Source organism: Lethenteron reissneri, chromosome 35, assembly GCF_015708825.2.
Source record: "Lethenteron reissneri isolate LAM-NWPU_2019-01 chromosome 35, ASM1570882v1, whole genome shotgun sequence".
In the NCBI taxonomy this organism is placed as follows: Eukaryota; Metazoa; Chordata; class Hyperoartia; order Petromyzontiformes; family Petromyzontidae; genus Lethenteron; species Lethenteron reissneri.
In genome coordinates this window covers 6,750,535-6,767,222 of record NC_083813.1, presented here as the reverse complement: position 1 = coordinate 6,767,222, position 16,688 = coordinate 6,750,535, and positions in this window count along the sequence as shown.

Below are 16,688 nucleotides of genomic sequence, written 5' to 3'. Positions count from 1 at the left end.
AACTGATAATTGTTTTTTTACCCTTCTATCTGGCAAGAAAACTGATATCTTTAATTTACAAGGCGTCATGTTTGCATAGACCACAATAACTGCAGTCATAATGCAAACAATAAACATAACTCTGATAATGTATGCACTGTCATTGAAGTTGATTAGTCCACACCCGAGACAGCTTTCCTTAGAGCCTAGTCTCACATGGGTTGGACCAGATGACGCCAAAAGGTGTCAGTTTTGTTGCCAGATAGAAGGGATAAAAAAACAATTTCATATTTTTTACTGGCAAATGAGGTTCCAATGATGTATACAAACTACCAAAAACATGTATCTTATTCACTAAACGGAAGAAAAAAAAGTATTCAAGATCCCTCATAGCCTTGCCCCTTGCCTGTCGCGGCTACCCTCCACACACTCCCCAGGCCAGCAACGAGAAAGGCTTCCTATCGAACCTGCAGTCAACCTTCGTTGAGTGGGGAGTCACTTGTTCGCCTCTGCAGCACCCCGTAGTCTGGAACTCTGTTCCCCCAGCCATCTGTGCGGTTGACTGCCTGCCCCTTCACGGGTCCCAGGCTCAATATCTTCCCTCCCCCGCCCCACCTGCCTGTGGCTGACTGCTTCGCTCTGTGACGTTCAAGATGCCCGTGATTTATTTCGGTACATTGACTTGAGATGAAAATTGTATCGTGCACGTTGTCTTGCATCATTTATAACGTGCTTAAGTAAAGCAACCGCAATCTAACTTTGAAGATGAATTAAGTGCATGCAGAATAGGAATATGCACAAAAACAGCATCTGTGAAGTTTACTCTTCAAACAAATGCCAGTGTTTGACATTAATTTGCCAAGGTTTCACTTGAACGCCTTTTGCAGTTAAGCCAAGCTAGAGTTTTAAATGCATGAACTTTTGTGTGTGTGTGTTATGTCTAAATAAATATCAACTGCGTGCGCGTAGACACAGTTTTGTATACGGTACGCTGTACACTTAATTAGCAGTCCCATGTTCACCGTTTGATCTCAGTGCAAGGCACGCACGCCTGCAACAAAACGAGTCCAAGGGTTGCGTTTGGTCATGTGCAGGCATTCGAGCCACCGTTTTGTGGTGCACACAGACCCTGTCTGTTTGCGCTGACTCTATGCCCACACGACTCACCCGTGGATTGCACGGAATCCCTGGGGGTTTTCGACAGCGACTCGATCTGGGCACACACACACAAAAACAAAGATCCCCCATATAGCCTTAACATACTGTAGGGGCAAGTGCTGTTAGCGAGCACCTATGAAGGTCGGAACGGTACACGAGGGGGTGGGTGGCCAGCACCACGCCCGACCGCCTTTGTCTCCCCAGTAGCGATGTTTACACACCGCACCAGGTACTCGTTTGAGGCTGAGTCAACCTAGGGGAGGCCCGGGACCGGTTCAGATAATCGTCACTGGTGGCACACACACACACACACACAAAGACATACACACACAAATACACACACACACAAAGACACACACACAAAGACACACACACACAAAGACATACACACACAAATACACACACACACACAAATACACAAAGATCAAAGATCCCCCGTATAGCCTACAGACTGTAGGGGCAAGTGCTGTTAGCGAGCACCTATGAAGGCCGGAACGGCACACGAGGGGGTGGGTGGCCAGCACCACGCCCGACCGCCTTTGTCTCCCCAGTGGCGATGTTTACACACCGCACCAGGTACTCATTTAAGGCTGAGTCGACCTAGGGGAGGCCCAGGACCGGTTCAGATAATCGTCACTGGTGTTAGCCGTGAGCGGGAATCGAACGCGGGTCGCCAGGTTCATATCGCAGCGCGCTAACCGCTACACTACCGCTCCCCACTACACACACACACAAAGACACACACACACAAAGACATACACACACAAATACACACACACACACAAAGACACACACACACAGACACACACACACAAAGACACACACACACACAAACACACACACACAAAGACACACACACACACGAGCGTGCGCGCGCGACGGCAGGTAGGCAGTCGCCCGTCTCGCCGTGTATCGAAACCATGCGTGTCCCCGCATACAAAACAAAGGGTCATAAACCAAAACCAATTACCATACCTCAACGAACAAGACAGCTTTACTCACAGTACATGTCTGAGGTTAAGCAGATGGTTTATTTTATGCTTGCGCTCTCGTAAAAAGAGAGAGTCTCTCGGCAAAGTTGTAAGGACACAGGGTTTGAGCTGGGTAACGGCCTATGTCTAACTGCGATTTTACCCCAATGAAATGCATTGAACAAATGCTAAATATGGCCCCGCTTAGCACCTTCAGCACGGCAAATAATTTGTCTGTAAACAGCAAGATCTCATTGTTAACCGTAAACTAATCCCCCCTGTTTTTCCGTCGAATATATCATTCGGCAATTAATTATAAATGTTAAATAAATAAAATCCTGGTGAAATGGCAAGTGCCTCCAAACGGCTGATTTATGTTATTTAAATCCTAACCTATAATACTCCCAGAATGTCAACAATGAAAAGGTTAAGGTCACTGATACCTTAAGTCACTGCAGGCTTGGGGAAGAAAAATGGATTTTTCAAAGTAACAGGCAAATTGAATGTTACATTCCTGCAGTGGTAAAATTCAATTTCAGAGAGCCAAGATTTATTCTTGACTTTAGGGGCCCAATTCTTACCATAACCTTTTTGATGCCCTGTTATTCTTAAAGGCCCAACGAGGCTTGGTAACAACATTTCTACAAGAAAAACGGGCACCTAAAGGGTTATATTCAGCCTCGTGAAGATAGAAAGTTGTGTTGCATCAAATCGCTGTGATTTCCACCCCCCCCCCGCCCCCCCATGGCTAATGAAGGAACTCACCACCCTAGTGGGCCTTCCAAAGTGTTAAGGTGAGTGGGGGGGGGGGGGGGCTGTCGTGGAAGAGAGAGGCAGAGGTGCTCTATAAATGGTCGGATATTGGATTTTGCCAGCGCGGATGCAGTTGTTGAGCGAAAATGAAACATGCCCGGTCTGCAGAGATGGATCTGGCAGGCGAAAAAACTGGCACTGAAATCGGACACACCTTTTTTGCCCCGTGCTGCCGTTGCCGCTTTTTCTACTACGTTTCTTAAAATATATATATTTCCGTGGTTTGAATATAAATGAAGAAATTTAAATGGCTTTTTTGGGCCGAAAAATGCAATCATAGCACCTGATGCACAGCAGAATGGTTATGGAATTTATCAAACTCTTTTAGCCACTGGGCATCTGGACAACTTTCAGTTCACTGTGAAATGTTACGAACTGAGAGAAAACATTAGAAGTTGTAAAGATTTAAAAAATTATTTTCTTGTTCAGCTGGTTTATAGTGAAAAAAAACCCCGTCTATTTACGTATGTAATATGTTTTTTTTTCAAGACGTTTTTTTTCTGAGCATTTTTCTACCTTAGAATGAACCAATAGACAGAATATCGCATCTCCGTGTCAGACGGTTGGCTACGTACGATGCAAAAGCAGTTCAACATACATACATACAATATATACATACATATGCCCAACGAAGACTTTTCACGTAATCACATATACCTTGGGCCAAGCGCTGTTAGTGAGCTCCTATGATGACCTGCGTGGGCGAGGGGGGAGGGGGTGTTGCCAGTATCATGACCGACCACCTTTGTTTCCCCAGAGCTGACATTTACACACTACAACGAGAACTCATAATTTAAAAATGGAAAATGTTTATTTTTTTGTATTTCAACTCAACGTGAGCCCGGTACAATATACCGATTGCAATACGGGGGGGGGGGGGGGGGAGGAGAGGGGTGGGTGGGCACGATCAGCGACCCGAGTTCGGCTTGACGAGACCCTACGGAGAGAGGAAAATTGGGCTCACTGTCTCACCCAAGTGGGGACCACGTGGGCGGGGAGGGGGGGCCATGACGATGTATACGGGGGGAGGGATAAAGGGGCTAAGGGGGAAGGTAACTCACATACTGGGGTGAAGAAAAGGGACGGAGGGAGGGAGGAGGGGGAAACTAGGGGGGGGGGGGTGGAGGGAACAAGAACTAATTTCAGCCTCCGTTGACCTAGAGGATGTGCAGAACCAGTTAAGATATCACTCGCCACTGATGTAAATCGTGGACGGGAATCTAATGCATGCGTTAGGGTTCACAACACAGTGTGCTAACCACTGCCCCACCATTCCGTGGGCTGATTCCTTGTGTGCAGTGCCAGTCCTTAATAGGTGCTCACTAACGGCTCGTCAGCAGTCTGTTGTGGCTATAGGAACTATCTTTTGGTCATTTGGCAAAAATACGTAATTTTAGGCTGAGCTTACCTATAAGTGGCCAAGTGCGGATTCAGATTCCACTTTCCACTGACACTGCATGGCCAGGAACCAACTCGGGTTTCCAGGATTATGAGCTTGTGAGCAAACCTGCACATTCCCGCATGTAGAAAAAAGAAAGACAAAGATACATTGCCCCCATATAGCCTGCATACACTCTTGGGGAAAGTGCTGTTTGTGAGCACCATAGAAGGGGGTGTGTCGCCAGTACAAAGGTAGCCCGGACGTGGCCATTGCCCCAGTGGCGATGTTCACACACCGCACCAGATAATGATACACAGTGTAACCAAAAAAAATATTTTTTGTTCCTAATTTTCCAATTGCTTATGCCTCAAAAGTACAGAAAATGGCTATTATTCCCCACAAACTTTGCTTTTGTGACCAGGACAGTGATATTTTGAAAATGTCCTATTTTCAATGAGACAACGTGTGCATTTGTGTCATTCCTTCACGTAAAGTCCTGGTCACAAAAGCAAAGTTTGTGGGGAATAATATCAATTTTCTATACTTTTGAGGCATAATAAATTAGAAAATAACAATTACTACCCAGGAATAAAAATTCTGTTACATAGTGAATTATTTGTCACTGATGTTTGTCGTGAGTGGTAATCGAACTCGGCTCGCCTGGCAAGCAAGCCTCTACACTACCGCTCCCCGCTACGTACGCATACAAATACACCCACAAGACATTTCAGTAGCAAATCTCAATGCTTCCCCATACGTGTCAAACGTAGTGTGTGCGCGATGTTTTTCTTTCTTCCATATAACATATCCATTTCATGGTTCTGCCTCAATCCAGCTCAACAACATTACGAGGCGTGTGCACTTTTCACCCCTTGGTTATAAACACACCATAGTTAAACAAACACAACACGAGGCTAAAGCCTCGACGCAGCAACACAAGGCAGGGGGCATTGGCAGGAGAGTAATCACAAAATATGCCTTCCTTCAGACAAAACAAAACAGCTGTCAACCTGGCTTAAGTCCACCAGGGGGTGGTTATACAGCGAGGGTTTATGCCCGTGGTAAGCCCGAAAAAGACTGTGATCTCCGTTTGTTTAATTGATTACTCAACCGTCTACAGGCTTGACTACTCGACGAATCAAACAAGTGAAAATACTTGCATTCCCCCCCTCCCCCCTCAGTTCTGTTTCCATGCATGCCACTGGGAGAGTGAGGTAATGGGCGGGGCTTTGTCCACACCATTAGCATAATCAGTCACGTCACAATGGGTGTGGCTTTGCAGGGGGTTTCCTGCCTTCATGAGACAGCATGTGAGGGACGGCTGCCATTCCAAATGGGGCCCGAGTCATCGACCACAAATTAACGTAGTCGATTACAATTTTTAATCGATCAAGCTAATGGATTAATCATCCCAGTTCTACGTTTAACTTTGTTTGGATTTCCCATGAGGCATTATGCAGATGTACTGTTACTGTTTCTAAACATGTGTTTACAGCTTTGCTGCCTAAAAGTGTTACTGCACTGAGAAATAAGATGTTGCAAAAAATGTCTTAGAAGCTGTGGTGCCACAGTTTATGATGATGGAAGTCTGGCAAATGGGAATCAGGATATTGGAACCAGAATTTATCGAATGATTTCCATCCTATATATCCCATTTATAGGGTGACTTCCCTTCACCCCACTTCCATCATCCTAAAACACTACGTATAAGTGAAGTGTTGTATAACATTTCGTTATGGGAGTCATGTGACAGAAATTATGTCAGGGGAGAAGACATCACCTCTGACCTTGGACCTCACTGGCTGTTTTTTAAGAGATGTAATGATTCAAAAAACCACCCTCCAACAACAACAAAAATCGTCACTTTTCAGGGTCGCGATTCTATTAAAAAATTATTCACTTTTTTGTCTCTTTTTTACCGTATAATTTGCCCGAGGTGTTTTTATCTGCTTCGCTTACATAGTTTTGTTTCATCCATTAGTCACGACATAATATTTTTAAACGATGCAATATTATAGTATCATTATATCACGGAGTTGGCATGATTTATAAATAAGCAATTGTAAATGATAAAATAAGCACGTATAAAGTACATAACGCACGCAACGTTGTACATGTAAGAATAGTTTTTTTTATTTCTGAATCAATCCATTGCTACATGCCTTCGGGTTTTATCCATTTCGGAACTCGATCAGTTGTTTTGCTACACAGTTGATGTGTTTATTTTACGTTGTACTGTTTTAAAATAAAAACGTAACACTTTTGTTTTAAAATTAGAGTCAAATAGTTTCGATTACTGCTGTGCTGCAGGAGGAAATACAAGCGACTCAAAGTACCTGATGTCTTTATAATGAATGGCAGCAGACACAGCTGAGGTACACAAGGCATCAACTAAAATGTAAATATATTTAGTCTCACTCAGCATTAACATGACAGGGTTCACTGCTCAAAACATCAAAGTGGGTTGATGCCCAATTAAGTGTGCAATTGAGCTAATTTATGGCTAACAGCCCTGAGCCAGTGAGGGAAATTCCACATTCTTATGGCACGAAATATTAGACTCCCAGGCAACGGTGTTCTCACTTTAGTGATCCAAATATGCATCAATCGCTGATTGACCCTGGATTTAAACTCGGAACCATTTTATTATGATTTCTGTACTCTACCATTATGCCACCGATGCAGATGAAGTTATAAACTAAGTAATACATAATTAAAATCAAGGCCGTAATCATAATATATTACAATATATATTGGAGGGGACACATCCCCTCCAAAATTCAAATATGCTCAAAATGTCCTCCCCAATATTAAGCTATATATTAAAAAAAAATTTGCTAAGCTATGTAAATAAAAATAACAATTTTCTAAACCTTGGCCACAATATTTGTATTTGGACTTTTTTTCACATAAATCAATGCATAGATTTCTGTTTATATGATTGTGGTTATGGTTGTACTTTATTAATCCCTAATCTCTGCCATTACATACAAGAAATGGTTAAACAGTAAAAACAAAGCAATGTAATACAATACACTATTCGACATAATTGTAAAAAAAATAAAAAAGTCCATCCCATGTGTTAGTGAATTTTTTATATTTTAAGCAGGAAATGAGTTTTCAAATTTAGATATTTCTCTGGGTTGGGACCCCCAGACACCCTGGAAGATTTGGTCCCCCCCCAATGTTGACTCCATGGCTATGGCCTTGATTTAAATATAATAAGCATTATCATTTACCGTTGTCACTCTATTGCCAGACAAAAGGCATGCTCCCACACCATGTAACGGTTGCTTGACCATACATTACCACGCTGGTCAGTGTGATAAATAACAGCTGTGGTCCAGGACCAGTTCTGGAATTACTCACCACTGATGGTTGCCGGTCTACGGTGGTCTGCAGACTGATTGCAATGCAGGTTGATACGGAAAACGTTTACGCCTTTTGGCGTCCTCTAGTCTAACACCGTTTTGAGACTAGGCTCAAAAGAAAGCTGTCTCTGGTGTGGACCAATCAGTTTCAAAGACAATGCATACATTATCAGAGTATGTTTTGTGTTTGCATTCTGACCACAAGTATTGTGGTTAATGCAGACATGATTCCTTGTAAAAGGTTTCAGTTTGGTATTTTAACATCTATTTTATTTTATTTCTATTATTTTATTATTTCCCTTCTACGTGACTTTACCGAAAGAACCAAGAAGATCTTAACACCTGTTTGTTGCCAGAAAGAAGGGGACAACCTATTCTCAACGTTTACATATTTTGTTTTAGACATTGATTCATATTTTACTTACGATATTCAATGACAAATGAAGTTAGGCGAACTTCTCTGATTAAACTACGTTATATATTTTCACTCATACTTCTCGCGCTTTGCTCGTGCATCAGCACCGGCTGCACCGCCCGTGCCGTGTACGCCGCACATCTCTCCTGGCTGCTGCTTCGCAACTCTCGTCCCCCGCCCACTCACAACTTTGGAAGCTCTTAGGGGCCGTCCATAAATGACGTCACGCACCTATGGGGGGGGGTCAGACATTTGCGACGATGTGTGACGACGGGGGGGGGGGGTGAGAAATGTGACGTTACTTCAAAATGCACAACTTTAAATAAATGTAGACAACACGTTCTACTTATCTTCTTGGTTCTTCACCTGATGACGGCTGCTTGCCTTGTGGCCGAAACGTCGTGAGAATTATTTTATTATGTTTATTGTTTCCATTCTACGTGACTTTACCGAAAGAACCAAGAAGATGAATCCCTGCAGTCACGAAAGCTTTAAATCGAAACGTTCTACTTAATTAAATAGACTTTTAAATAAATGTTTAAAGCGATTTGAAGCGTTTTTTTTGGGGGGGGGGGGCAGAGCTTTGTGACGTCATATTTGAGGGGGGGTCTGACTTTTTGTGACGCCGTGTGACGATGGGGGGGGGGGGGTCAAATATCGTCCAAAATCGCGTGACGTCATTTATGGACGGCCCCTTATACGCAGTTGCATTTGGAGACTTGCCCTCTCTTTTCTCTCCGCCTGATAAAGACCGCTGGTGTTGCGATGAAAACGTGGAGATTTTTTTGCTTCACTTTTTTTTTTATCTACGTGACTTTACCGAAAGAACCAAGAATATAAACTACTCCTATGCCTTGGATCAAAATGCCCCCCCCACTCCCCACCAAAGAAAAAAACCTTGTAGCTGCCTTGAAATGAAACGCTTTTATGTTCCGGTAATATGAAAAACGTTGTATTACTGGTATTCAGAGATAAGTGAATGCGTGTTGTCACCAGCGGATGGCTGATCCGTGCAAATGTTTGCATCGGCCGAGTGATCCGCGGGCCCAAATAACGTTTGACAAGCCCTGCTGCAATTTGAAGAGAACTCGCGTGGTCAGGCGTTGCGTGCCAACCACTGGCACCACCGCTCCCCACCACCACCACCACCCCTCTCTACTAGACTGACATTATGAAGCCGTTCGGAGTGGGAATCTGCGGAGTCAAATTACATTAGGCCACCCGAAATCTGCCGTAGAGCCACCTGCACAGTGCACAGGGCGGTGGGCCCCGGTGCGTTTCGCTCAAAACCGTTGCCCGCGGAAGAGTAGGTGCCGCGTAATTGCATTTGACCGACAGCAATTTTTTTTTGTGTGTGTGTATAGACAACTTTAACACATTTGTGCAGGTGCCCTTGCATCGTGTGAATACATTTTAAAGCGAAGGAGCGGTACATGTTTTCTTGCAGTGTCAGAACCACAAAAGATATATCACTCGGCTGATGTGTGGTTTTTTTTTGGGGGGGGGGGGCTGAGCATGCAACGGCTGTCCCATTGCATTGTTTATTTGTTTTGGATAGTGCGGCAAGGTAGTTACTTAGATTTAGTGTTCGCGGCGGCTGCCGTTGCCGCCCGCTGCTGGAATAAATTACTGGCGCATTCTTTTCACCTACCTCTGGATTTAATTCCATGCAGAAAATTGTGACATTAATCTTGCTTTAGGTAAAGACAGGCAATCAATGAGGTCACTGTACAAGGGATACATGCCAGTCTGCAATGCCATTAAAGCCATAGCTGTTTGCTGGCTTGTTGACTACCTGATATGTGTTTTTCATGATATATGCTACGTACGTACGTATTACCATGTTTTTATTTCTGCATACTTAAAATGTGCAATACGAACTGAAGGTAATTAGATGATTGATGCCATCATTTTATAAAAACAAATAATGCTTAACCAGTTTTTATTTCTGACAGTACGAGCATTGTGCTACTCCTACAAACACAACGTACAGCATTTTTGACGATCAGATTGCCAACCAAAAAAAGGTTGTGCCTCCTTCATGTTAGGCTAATTGCCAAGGTACTTTTAAAATACACTAATGATTGTTTAATGTAATTACAGAAAATGATATCTTGGGCTGGAATGCTTATGTGTATTACTGCGAGGATCAGAAAGCTGGGGCATTAACGAAGCAGCTCTAAAATAGGTTAGTGGCCGTCCATATATGACGTCACGCACCAAGGGGGGGGTCAGACATTTGTGACGATGTGTGACGAGGGGGGGGGGGTGAGAAATGTGACGTCACATCAAAATGCGCCACTTTAAATAAATACAGACAACACGTTCTACTTAATCAAATAAACTTTTTAATAAATGTTTTCTCCTACAACATCAGAGTGCAGCGCCACATTAAATACGCACTACAATGACAATAGTTTAAAGCGATTTGAAGCATGTTTTTTTTTTTGGGGGGGGGGGCAGAGCTTTGTGACGTCATATTTGAGGGGGGGGGGGTCTGACTTTTTGTGACGCCATGTGACGACGGGGAGGGGGGGGGGTCAAAAATCGTCCAAAATCGCGTGACGTCATTTATGGACGGCCTCTTGTCGGCATTTGAGAGCGGACGTCTGAGACGGACGCTCGCAATTCCGTGGCAAGATCAGCAATGTAGACGTCCGGAAAAAAGCATGGCGGGTGAGGGTTATGAAAAGAGAAGACGAGGCTTTACCTTTCGATTTAAAGCTTTCGTGACTGCATGGATTCATCTTCTTGATTCTTTCGGTAAAGTCACGTAGAAGGGAAGTAATAAAATAATAAAAATAAAACATAATAAAATAATATTATGTTTTATTTTATTATTTTATTATTAATAAAACATAATAAAATAATTTTATTATGTTTATTTTTATTATTGTATTACTTCCCTTCTACGTGACTTTACCGAAAGAACCAAGAAGATGAAGCTTTACCTTTTCTGGCAATACCTATCCAACCGTGCTAATCGGAGGTACGGGAGAAGGAGAGCAAACTGCACTGCAAAAAGCAGTTCTAAATGTCTTCTTGGAACCAAGAAGATGAATCCCTGCAGTCACGAAAGCTTTAAATCGACAGTTCTAAATAATAGATTTTTTTCAATCGCGATTTAAAAGTGCATCGTTCCGGTAGCTGAACAATATCGGAAGTAAGACCGTTCCAGATGGCACTAAAACAGGTGTCAAGATTTCGATTTAAAGCTTTCGTGACTGCAGGGATTCATCTTCTTGGTTCTTTCGGTAAAGTCACGTAGAAGGGAAGTAATAAAATAATAAAAATTAAACATAATAAAATAATTCTCACGACGTTTTCACCTGAGGACGGCTGCTTGCGTTGTGGCCGAGACGTCGTGAGAATTATTTTATTATGTTTTATTTTTATTATTTCATTACTTCCCTTCTACGTGACTTTACCGAAAGAACCAAGAAGAGGTGTCAAGATGTCCTAACACCAAATAGATACCTATCGAAAAGGTCCCATAGATACAGGTAACACAAATGTTGTACTGGGAAGGGCGTGTATGAATGATTGGAGGATGGGCCACCAGTTACCGAGACGAGCTCTAGAACGATCTCCACGGGTTCTGTGACTATGGATAAGACCCGATAAGCAGATGGCGGGGAGACTTGTCAGCAATGATATTGGAGGTGTGCCTCTCCTGCCAAGGCAGCTTGCGGATTTTGGCAGAAAGTAGAAATTGTTGTTGAACGGTTGCGTCATCAACGGCTTTGACCGTGATTCGGCATCGTGGTCTTAATTTATGTTGAATTCCGAATAGTTATCAATTTGTATTCATTTATATGTGGCCTTCTTTAAACACCCTGAGTACTGTGGTGTAATGATTGCTCCGCAGCCACCCATGATGCGCTATTTAATGAAATGTCATGATTCATCGTCGGGATTCTATTCAAGATGTTTTTTTGATGATGATGAATGCAGTGGCATCGTAGCTTGAGGTGGTCACGTGAATCTATAACATCTAAACACTGTACATAGTTTATTAGGTAATTCCCTGTACATATCGTGAGCTAGAAGATTAAATTAACGATTAATTGAACCTTATGGCAGTACCCCGGGGTTCCATAGTACTCCTGGCATAATGTCCATGATGCAGTCATTTTTAGTCTGTTGATGGTCGGCGATGCGGCAATCGACTCATCTCGACGAGCTGTACACGATGCACCACAAGGTGCGTACGAGCGTTCAGGGTCTCGGCGCAATCGTCCTCACTGCGTTTCGGCATCGCGGAGTGGTACTGATTTTGGATCGATTGGTACCCCAGTCGCGGAGTTAAGTACACCTCTGGAAAAAAGTGTCCCAGAAATAAAAATATTGAATTGCCTCGGCCAGTTTGTATTATTTGGTACCCTGGGGTATCGTCATAAGGATCATTTGTTAAATACTTCGCGAATAGATTAACAAAAATGCACTCCCTCATTAATATTGACGCAATTATGTTCATATATGAAAACAAACAGCTGCACATTGTATACATTGAACCTTTTAACGAAACTAATTACTCTCTATGCAATTAAATACATTCAACAAAATAATAATTCCCGTGTTAAGCCATTAAGTAATACAATGTGGAATGTGCCTGAATGTGCCAAAACGACGAGTGGTGGTGCAGCCGATCTTGGCAAGTGGGGATTTGATTTCCGGTCTTGGATAACATCAGTGGCAAGCGGTAACCGCTAGGTTGCCTCAGCCTTAAATTAATACTTGGTGTGCTGAGTTATCATGACACAAAGATGGCTGGACACGATGCCAGCCTACCTACCCCTCGTGAGCTCCCGTAGGTCTTAGTAGGAGCTTGTTAACAGCACCACCTTACATTCCTGAGCATACACAACACCAGTGACAGAAAGAATATCTGTACCTAGTTAGGACTTCCCTTATATTGACGTCGCCTAAAAACGAGCATCAAGAATAGGGAAGACTTTGGCATGTGCTTGTTCTTCAATTCACTATCTGAATCGTGAATTTAATCCATCATGAGATGTATGTATATAGATGCTATGCGTATGAACAAATCGCCCATAAATGTGAAGCAATGAACTGGATAGTGCTTAGATGGACAACCACTGTGCATGAAGCAGGTGGTAAAGGCTGCTGTAGGGCAATCATTATGGGCAGTGTCAGGAACTCAAAACTTGTATTGTGCCATGCTCCCATATCTACTGGTGCACATCTTCACCAACCCACACTGACCAGCGCGGTGAAGTATGCCCAAACAAACCCTTACGACCCACATCAGTGTGTGGAAAGAGGCCCTCATCCAGCGGTGGATTGACAGAAGCGCTGTACTGAACTTGTATAAAGTTTGTGCGCAAACGATGCACCACCTTTTTATTTTACATTTTGTTGACCGTCTACAACGGATTCATCAACATGCGCCGTGCCTCTTGGGCTGGTAAAGAAGCAAATGCAATATTCACGGGGCGATTGATCACACTTGAGGCCGCTTGAACACAGCTATATCTGCTGCTCATTGCGGGGCCCATGGTCGCGCCGAGCTGATTTGACTCTTGACGTTCAAGCCCTGGCCGGCGTGCCGAGAGCTCGCCTCGCATCGCTCGCTCACTCGCTCGCTCCCCCGCATTGCCCGCGTGTCACTGTGAAGGACATCCAGCCTCCTGCCCCGGGATAGCTCATGCCACGGGGGGGGGGGGGGGGGGGGGGGCAAGGCAGCCGGTCAAGTGTTGCTGCAATCTGCGAGTCAGTATTTTATGAAGTTAATAGTGTGAAGCAGAAACCCCTTATGGCACTCAATCACGCACATTGGGTCGGTACGGGTTGTATTTTTTTTTGCACCACGGCACGAGAAAGAGTACAGGGCCCTTTATTCCTCTGGTGTGGCACGTTTTACAGACCAAGGTTTGGTATTCGTCACCGATTGAATCCCCATGATTGCGCTGAAAGTCGTGGCGGAACGGCGAATCGCGCCGGCAGTGATTTCTCCTGAGGATATTACACACCGCCTGCGACTGTGTGTGTGTGTGGGGGGAGCGGTATTGTAGCCGTTGGCTTACTGCACGACGACCCAGGAGAACTTCGTTCGATTTACACCTTCGAACAGTCAATGCCAGCGATGAATATCTAAACCAGTCGCGGGCCTTCCCTGCTAGGTAGCCTCGGCCTTAAATTAGAGGCTGGTACAGCGTGTCAACATCGACACTGGAGAGACACACATGGCCGGATGTGATGTTTGACCACTCCACCCCATTATGTGGCACGTCAGTTTCCGTACACGCTCGCTATCAGCACTTGCCCCAGTAGCCTGTGTGGGCTACACAGGGAACCTTTCTCTTTGTACGGATGTGCACACTGCCATGAAAATTGGGCGAAGAAAGAAAAATGCGATAACGTTTGTTAAAGCCATGCCTCTGGTGTCACTTGAAACGTGAAATTCAAGAATTTGTCAGGCACTGTGAACCTGAATACCGACTGGGAAATTTACAGAGCCGTTTTAATGCGGTTTTTTTTTTTACCCCCAAGACTAATCGTGTTTTTGACCTTGCATTGAGAGCGCAGGGAATTTATGAAGATGTACAGTGTTTGTGCCAGCATGTTGCAAATTCACTCACCAAAATCTTGAAACCGGTGTAAAATATTTATTTCTGGATGTCTACACCTGCCTGAGAGAATCTATTTTCACGGCCAAAAAAAAGTGCTGAGAGTATTTTAGGTATTTTAAATTTAGGGACAGCTGACAGAAAAAAAAAACATTACCTAAAACCTCTCCAGCGTATTGTAGAAAATAAATATTCAAACCCACACATCACATTGTCCCGAGGCGCGTACACACGCATTTTGTGTAACGTTATTGTGAGACCCATTCTTTGTAATAAAACGATGTGGCCGGAATTTATTCGCAAATCCTCAAGGCCTCGCTCTTATATATTCGGCAGGAATGTTGCTTGTGGATGAAATATTTCACGTTGATTCGCAGACCCCACGAGCCATTTCGTGTTGCCTGTGACTCATGCCCTCTTGGGGGGTGAAGAGGCAAATGCTCTGCACCCTACGACTCCCTTCTGTCACTGAAGGTTCTTTGAATTTGCAAGTTCAAGCTGCTTATTACACTGCATCGCTCTCTCTATATATAAAATATATAAATAAACACACTCATACTATTTTTATGCTACGAAAACATGCAAAAAGAGGAGCAAATGTAACAGAGAAGAAAAGGAACAAAACATAATGAGACGTTGACCATTACTATGCCATTAGCTTCATGTGGGAGGAAAACAGCGAACCCAGTGAAAACCCATGCATACCGCTCAGCATTGTGATCACCTTGCCACCTTACATACTCATCATGCCTACAACCCTTGGCAAGGCCTGATGGTCACCAATCCAAGAACTAACCAGACTCACACGTGCTTAGCTTACAATGTCTGATTAGATCTGGCACAATCGGGATGACTTGGTTGAAGACGCAGGATGACTTGTTTGAAAGACAATTTTATGAATGCTGGACAATGCTGTTAATCCTGCATAATGCACATGAATATGCAGTACTAATCACATTCCTGCATTTCCCATAAATATGCTAAATTCCTTTTGATACGCAAATTCCTTTGTCAATGCGCCCAGCTTATATATATGCTCCAAGCTCGTGTGCTGTTTCATTCAGACTCTGTCGCCTCGACGGACCTGGTTTTCACCTGAGGACGGCTGCTTGCGTTGTGGCCGAAACGTCGTGAGAATTGTTTTATTATGTTTTATTTTTATTATTTTATTACTTCCCTTCTACGTGACTTTACCGAAAGAACCAAGAAGATGAATCCCTGCAGTCACGAAAGCTTTGAATCGAAAAATAAATAGTCTATCACTTTAAATAGAAGGAAGGAGTGTGAATGTAAGAATAACGCGCAGCAGCGTCGTGAGAGTATTAAATGGAACACCGGTGCACTGATGAGGGGGCTTTTAGCGGCATTGTGGCAAACAAAGAAATGCAGAGGACAAAGCGTTATGTCTGTGCGAGAAACATGGAGAAGAGACGGCAACGCTGAAGGACTTGCTGGGAGAGTGGGGGGGCATTCAACAACAGGGGGGTCGAGAAGGAGTTGCTTCTCCTTGAGTGGAATCTTTGAGAGGACTTCTTGATTGCTGCGCCTGAATGACGCGAAGGAAAAGCGATGCGAGATGCGGTCGTAATGGCATATACTTTTGAATCTCTTCAACCTGCTGGGTCAGTACCTGTGCAGTAAGCGAAGTTTCTGACCAACGGCAAATTGTGGCAATCAGCGATGACAAGCAGAACCATGAAGTTTTTTCTCATCATAGCTGATTTTTTTTTGCTACACTGGGTACAAGGCGCTTGGACGAGTCAGGACTTCGACCAAAATGGCAATCAATGGGCGGTTCTCAAAGTCAGATTTTCTGAGTGCGCACAGTGTTCTCAACAACTAAGTATACTCACCCGTCACTGAATGCACTTGAATGCTTGAGTGTGACTGCATATTGGATAAGGTCAACATCTGTGTTACATTTGATTCTGTTCTATATAATCTCCGATAACATTTACATGAAAGCACTCAATTTTGCGCGTGCTAAATAATTAGAAGATGTGCCTCATT